The sequence below is a fragment of the Sinocyclocheilus anshuiensis genome, unplaced genomic scaffold, assembly GCF_001515605.1.
Source record: "Sinocyclocheilus anshuiensis isolate Anshui unplaced genomic scaffold, SAMN03320099.WGS_v1.1 scaffold842, whole genome shotgun sequence".
In the NCBI taxonomy this organism is placed as follows: Eukaryota; Metazoa; Chordata; class Actinopteri; order Cypriniformes; family Cyprinidae; genus Sinocyclocheilus; species Sinocyclocheilus anshuiensis.
Window position 1 is genome coordinate 218,568 of NW_015536509.1, and position 7,675 is coordinate 226,242.

The 7,675-nt window shown below is 34.9% G+C and overlaps 1 protein-coding gene across 2 annotated transcripts in view; it reads right to left on the bottom strand.

Annotated features, from left to right (window-relative positions):
- The window catches only part of LOC107691438 (protein FAM110B-like), a 48,127-nt gene extending 40,452 nt beyond the window's left edge, over positions 1 to 7,675 (bottom strand). For both annotated transcript variants that reach the window (XM_016490041.1, XM_016490034.1), the window contains exon 1: positions 7,531 to 7,675. The gene's annotated coding sequence lies outside the window, so the exon portion shown is untranslated. The remainder of the gene's footprint in view (positions 1 to 7,530) is intronic.

Genomic DNA, 7,675 nt, shown 5'->3' on the forward strand with positions numbered 1-7,675 from the left:
TTTCAAAATGTTACTGTTTTTGCTGTATTTTGGATCAAATAAATTCAGGCTTGGTGAGCAGAAGAGAATTATTTAAAAACATTAAAAATCTTTTTAACTTTTGACTGGTAGTGTATGTTAGCCTATAGTTTGAAGTTAAATATATTAATATTAATTAGGTGAGTCTGAGACGATTATTTGACAATGATTTCACATTTCTTGTTTGTATGAAGGCTAAATACAAATAAAAGGTGAACATTAATTAATTTGTGCAGTTTTTTTCTAAAATATTATATAGTTTTATAGGAGGAGGTTTCATAGACTTGGCAAATTAATTTTTCTTAAGTTTGTATGCACAGACATCTGTTGTGGGTGTTCATGGCAGTTTTTATGAGGCTTTTTTAAATAGTGTTCATATCGATATTGAAATTATATCGTATCGACCGAAATTAAGAAATATATCGTGATATAAAATTTGGCCATATCGTCCAGCCCTAATTTAGCGTATGCCATTCTTTAGGCCTATTCCATCTAAATGCTCTTATGAGCTTCCACCAGCTCCCATGTGGCTTTTAGCAATCTCGTGATAATAATTTTGGCCATATCGTCCAGCCCTATCCTGCAGTCAGACAAACCTCACAGAGTTCAGCAGTTAATTACTTTAAATCGACATTACTTTTATAATACACTCTGCTTATTTACATAATACACATTGCACTGTACTGTAATTAATTAAACATTCATATTTTACTATTGATTCATTTATGAAACATTTATGAGTGCTTCTCTAACTACAGACATTTAAATGTCCCATGGGGTTGATTTCTATTAAAACTAAGAGATTTCAACATTTTTCTGTTTGTTATATAAAGGTCAAAATATCTAGGAAACATTTGTTTCAATACTTTATTGATTTCTGCTACATTTCGAATTCAATTTTTTTTTTTTGCACTTGTGTCATTTTTTGTTTGAGTTATTTAGCCATTTTTGAAGTACAACAACTATTTTTTTTTTTATTATTATTATTATTATTATTTTTTTATTAATTTTTTTACCAATGTGACTAGAGTGTAAGCAAATAGCATGCCTAAAATGAAATGTTAGCAAAGAAAACACAGTAGTCAAATCAAGAAAACAATTCAAGCTACATTTCACATGAATATTAATATCACTGAATATTTCTTATTAAATATAATGTCCAATCAAGCTACAATTTTGTAAAATTATACAAAAATTGTGGAAATTAATCTGAATCATACAAAAATACATATTCTTCAGACACTGTTGGCTAACTTGGCTGACTATTTACCTTGAGTTTGAAAAGTATGTTTTAAGAGAATTTATGTCCTTTAAGTCCTTAAAGACCAAAAATGCTCATAGCTGAAGAAACACCCTTATATGTGATTATCATATATTAGAAATAATTCCAATATGTAAGAAACTACTGTGAAATGAGTTATGAGGGAAGCTTTTACAGGCAAAATATTTAAAGGTGTGAATGGCAATATAAACATTCATAATACTGATAATACGGATATTATAATTCTGCCTCAAATAAAGATCATCACCCATGGAGAAACCGATTGAACGATTTCTAATAATCCTCCGGAAGTGGGAGAAGGAATGTGACCTGGCACCCAACATCAGTTCCCAGTGTGTGTGCCATCTGCTGTGGAGCACCTCCCTAGGGCTGCTTTCATCAACACCTTCTGTTGAGCTGTTCACACTCACAGCAGTGTGGCCTTAATCCTTCATCAGCTGACCCAGCGTTGGGCCACTTTAATTGCAAAAATATTTCTCAGGAGCCTGTAAACAAGATGCAATTGCATTTCCCTATGATATGAGTCGTCAAGGCCTGAGCTGGAATAAGTGCTGAGAGATTCAATAAAGGCCTGATCTGCTGTGCTTACGCAAGGATTTTATTTGTCGATGCTTTCTGTAAAATTAGAGCAATATTTAGTAACAGGCCCTGTAAAATGCCTGCAGCAGTTATGTAAGAATAGGGCCTCTAAATCTATGAGCCCAAAACAGGACATTAAAAAAAGCAATAAAACCATAATGGTTTGAGGTTGTAGCCACATAATTGGGTTACATGACGAGCACAATAAGAGTGGACCAATAGCCAGATGGCCCAAGATCAGGGACTGGGATCATGTTATGTTCGTTGATCATATATTCATGTTTTTATGCCTTTCAAATGTAAACAAATATTTATAGAACTACCAATGAGTCACACTGGCTAACTGGTGGAATCTTTCACCTAAATTTTATATTTTCAACATTGCTACTTTAATTAGCATGCTAGCAGTTTGTTGTGATTTTACTGTTAGACAGTAAAACCCAGTGTTCCTGTAGTTCAAACACTGGGAGCGCTGGGATAGCAACACCAAGGACATGGGTTCAATTTTCAGGGAATGCCTGAACTGATAATCTGATAGCCTAATTATTTTTGCTATTAACTAATAATTGCTGTTAAGATTCTACAATACTTTGTCCAAATAATCAAAATAGAAACATTACCTATATTTATATTTAAATCAATGTTAAAAAAAAATCAATCATTTTAACTACTAATTTAGACAATTTTCTAAAAGTCAAAAAATGAATATTGGCTTTTAGGCAAAATATTATAATGTACATTATGAAAAATTGATGTTTGTTCTGAGATTTGCTAAATATCACATTTAACAGTGTTATTAAATGTTTGTGTTTTTGAAGATTAAGTTTAAGTGAGCATTAGATGATGGCAAAGGTAATCTAAATATAAAATATGAGAAATTAGCATTTATTTAACATTTAATTCAAATTAGCAAAACAGCCAGTAATCAATATAAGACAAATATATTATGTATTCCTATTTGATATGAAGAAAACTTAATATTTAATGAAAAACAAAATTAATTTATGTCTAACATCATATATGTTACTTAAAATAAAATGTAAAATTTATGGCAGTGAGGCTGATAATATTATTAAGGCAAATGCAAATCTGACCTGACTGGATCAGCAGAAAAAAAAAATCATTATTATTGAGTCCTGTAGACTTCAGAATGAAGCTTGCGATTATGGAAAGGGGCGTTACATTTCCGACGCGTGCTTGTGGTGTTCGGCCAATCACAATGCACTGGGTCAGCTGGCCAATCAGAGCAGACTATGCTTGTCGGAAGGAGGGGCTTTGTAGAAAACGACGCGTTTGAGAGAGGCGGGGCATAGAGGAACTACAATAATGTACAGTATTTGAAAAATAATGTGTTTTTTTAACATTAAAGCATGTCAACATATTCTGTTACACCAAATACACAAAATAATGATCTTTAAAATAGCATCATATGACCCCTTTAAAACAGACCAGTGGCTCGGCACCTCGTCCTGAACAGAAAAGGGAGTATGGCACCTATGTATATACCCACGTGCACGTACCCAGACACAAACACACGCCACATTACAAAAGCCTGCTGGGGGTCAGGCTATGCAGCTGCGGCTCCTATTAATGTGAAGAATCAGACAGATGGGCCTAAACCGCCCCAGGAGAATAAACAATATAAAGGCAACATGAAACCACAATAACGCAACCTGGGCACAAAAGTGTTTCCTCATCACCACTAATAACTACTTGGTCAGAGGGCATCCAAAAACTAGTCAATGTTGTTGTGAAATCAGTCAAGCTACTGGCCATGTTAAACGGATATTCATTGATCTTTATTATAAAATCTCACAGAACAATGGCTTTTACACCAAAACTCTGAACCAGGGTCACATTTATGTTAGTGTGATTAACTGTAATAAATAAATAAATAAAATAAATGCAAGTTTTACGCTTAGGGCCGACTACAGCAAAAGCACAATCACCTCCATTTCAAACTCGATCTGGGAACCATCAACAGCGCTTGGTTGTTCGATATTACACTTTTTAGTGAAGTTAAAGCTTCTCATAATAAAAACACTCATGCACTAAAGTACAGCAACAAAGTAAAAATACTTTGTTACTGTCCACTACTGCATATAAGAACAAATGAGTTGTACACAAACTTGCTTGAAATTACTCAAAATTCACACAAAAAAAAAACAACAACTTTGTTCTACCTCTGATAGACTGACAACTCGCTTGCAAAATAGATCAGTGTTGCATGCAGACCAATGACATCTTATTTTTAATGATATTATGGAAATAAAACAAGCAATATTGAGTCTTTGCAATGTCTATTTGGTATCATTGAATTCTCTTCATTTTTGGGACTTTTCCTAAAGCAAATTATAATATACAGGTATACAATCAACTGATTTATTGTAATTAATCAATTGGTATATCATGCAACTTCAAAAAACTACTGAAAGCCGTAATCATTAGATATTTCTAAAACCAAATGTAATGTATATATCAATGTATAATCAAATGTTAGTGGTACCTAGCTGAGAGTTTGAATGTTTTTACTATGTCCATAACTCAGTCACCTTCTTTTCTAGTTATTACGTTCTTCCATGATATGAAATGTATAAAGTCCAAGCTGAGACACTCTTTATTATGTTTTGAGACATGACCACATGGGTATGTCCTGTCCGCTTCCCTCCCATCTTCTGCTCTTTAGATTAACATCAGGGGTCTTCTTCATGGATGCGGCTCAGAGTATTCAAGATTTTACTCTTTACAGGAGTTTCAGCAGATTTGACATAAGGCTGATTTGACATACTTTTTCTGTAAAAGTGATCAAATTGTTATAGTTGTCTCTGCATATTAATCTAAGGCATGATCAAGTATTTTAAAACATAATACATATATAAGGCATGTAAGGAAATGCATGATAGACAGAAATGAACTAGGCTGCATGAAGGGAGCAAAGTCACCGTCTAAAAGAAAACACGGTTGAATTCAGCCTCAGATTTTGCAAGGGTTTGAAAGGCTGATATACCTACTGGATTTAATTACTCTCATGATTTATCCTGTGACTCACTGCTCGTACCGTGAGACGATGGAAAATGCTCAAGACTTTCCACGTCAACAACAAAACTCACCCTGACTGACCCACTGGATCATCCGCTTAAATTATGATCCAATGATGCCAATATGATGTAAAAATCTGTCAGCTATTCATAGACCACTCCGCTGATGCTTTTTAAGACAAAGTGGACTAAAGTCCTTTATTTCCTCAAACCCTGAGAGCAGTGGTAACTGCATTTTCATCTGTTACCTCTAAACGCAGTTCATTTCCGCACCTCTGCTGAAGTCATCATGACATTCCTCATTTAATCATGGCTTTGCAATCCCAAGACACTGTTCCAGCTCTGCTCTTTTCATTCCACATCCCTTCTTACACCACCGAAGAAGACAGAGCACTACATTCCTGTTGTGTTATTATCGACTTCTGTAAGTTTGATGAATGTTGCTTGTAACCAAAATGCAAAATGGGCAAACAGCCTAATTAAATGCATAAAGTTAATCAAAAATTAATCTTACATTACCTAAACCAGCTGTTTTGATTCAAAACCTAGCTTTTGGCGACCCAACTCACTAATCTAAATTGTTTAGCGTATATAGCCTAAAAGTAACAAAAATGTCCTTAAACCAAACATGACATGTATTAATATTATCATGAAACTTGATAGGTCCATATTAATGACATACATTTGTGCCAAAATACCTCAAAGTTTACCTGGACATACATTATTTAAGAAAGGACACATTCAAAAATGCTTTAAAGTTGCGATGTAATGATCTCTTAATTTGTATTGTGACATCGGAGTTAAATAGATTATCGAAAAAAATGAAAAATGTAGGTGCAGACTTGGTTCCATTCATTGGTTGTTGATTTGAATGCAGATATGAATTAAGCTTGCAGTTGATTGCAAGAAAATGGACTAAATGATTGGAGAAGTCCAGCATACATAAGTGGAGAGAAGTCGTTTCACCGGACGATCGGAATATAACATTTTGATAAAAAATTATAGTGTGTGTGTGTGAGTTAGGGCTGTGCAATATATCGAAATTATCGAAATATCGCAAATGTACATATCGCAATATGCATATTGCTTACAGCTTGCAATATTTGGGGCCATGAACAAAAGACAAAGAGAAAATCACTCATTGCTCTTACCTAAATAACTTTTGTAGCTTAAATAAGAATCAGTGCATATTGAATTCAAAGAGTAAATACTAAGCAGTGTTTTATTTTTCCTTTTTATTATTCAGTTCCTAAACTCACTTTAAGCATTATCGTATCGCATATCGCATTTTTCTTGAATATCGCACAGCCCTAGTGTGTGTATATAAATGAAACATGCTCAATAACATGCACTTAAAAACTAGGTGCATGATACACGATTATATGGTTAGATGCGTTTTTTTTTTTTTTTTTTTTGATTTTAAAGGGGGATGAGCCGTTTTAGGGGGGTGTGGCAGAGTCTTAACTTTGATAAAGAATATCTCTTTGGTTTTGAGACTTTAGTCTTTACAACTTTAGGGATCTTATCTATTCACGAACAGCTTGTAACACTCCAAAGAGAAAGGAAAACTTGAAATCGCATCATATGACCCCTTTAACATTGTTTCCCTGCTATCCATAACCTGTGACCTACCAGTTGAGTTTAAACTGACCATTTTTATTGAGGGAACCAACAAAGATTGCATTTAAAAGTGACTGTTAGTTCCTTGTGCTCAGAACAGCCATTAGTCTGTGGTTGTTCAAACTGAATGACCTAACATAGTGAGATTTTGGCTAATGACTAATGCTCGAAACAAGAAATTTGAGATGCAAGCTCTAACTTTGTATGACCATCCCCTTAAGCAGCTATCCTAATCCAAACAGACAGCATACTCAAATCAAACAGCCTTTAAATCTGGTTTGAGCAGCTGTATTTTATACAAGTACTGTTTATAAACACAACAGGTCAGCAGTGCCACAATGACAGGCACCCTGTCAAATCTTGGATGTCTGGATGACTTAATCAAGCTGTCATTCTGGCTCGTCTGATACCCTTCAAACCTCTATTAGAAGCTTAGAAAGACATAAGCAACATCTAAACTCAGAATAAAGTTTACGGGAAAATAATTTGGACAGAGTCGAAAGAACAAGGCATTTGTGAGTCTATGTGCTTGGCATGCTGGAACTACATTAGTAACGGTCCTGATAGACAATCAACAGCACAGTCAACACATTACAAGAAGCCAGACTCATGCATCTACATTATCAGACAGTTACAACAGAGAAAATAAACTCATATGTGGAGGGGGGGGGCCTGCTGTTACTTGAAGCGCATTTATTGTCTGTCTGCTCTGTAATCCATGCGGTTTCAAGACAACAGCAACATTTCAACAGCAAATGACTCTTCAAATATGCTGCTTATACATCAAAATAGCTGAAGATAAACGCAGCACTGCAAAATCACATGCAACATGTCATTGGCAGTGTTCACGTCCATGGAATTTGGATGTCTGCAGTTGAACAATAGGTGAGGGATGCTAGACTGTTAATGAATGGGCTGTAATGAGCTCTAAACAGACACTGACGCATACTGACGCAGCGTTAAATAAAATGACATTTACAACAAAGAACTTACCTTTATGATCTGAGCGTAAACACTTCAAATGAATGAGGATGCTGCGGTATATTTCCGTGCTCATTCGCTGTCGACTGGAGCTGAAAACCTTGCGTTGGGCAGAACCTACCAGCTTATTGAATCCCACTGCATCATGAGCTTTAGA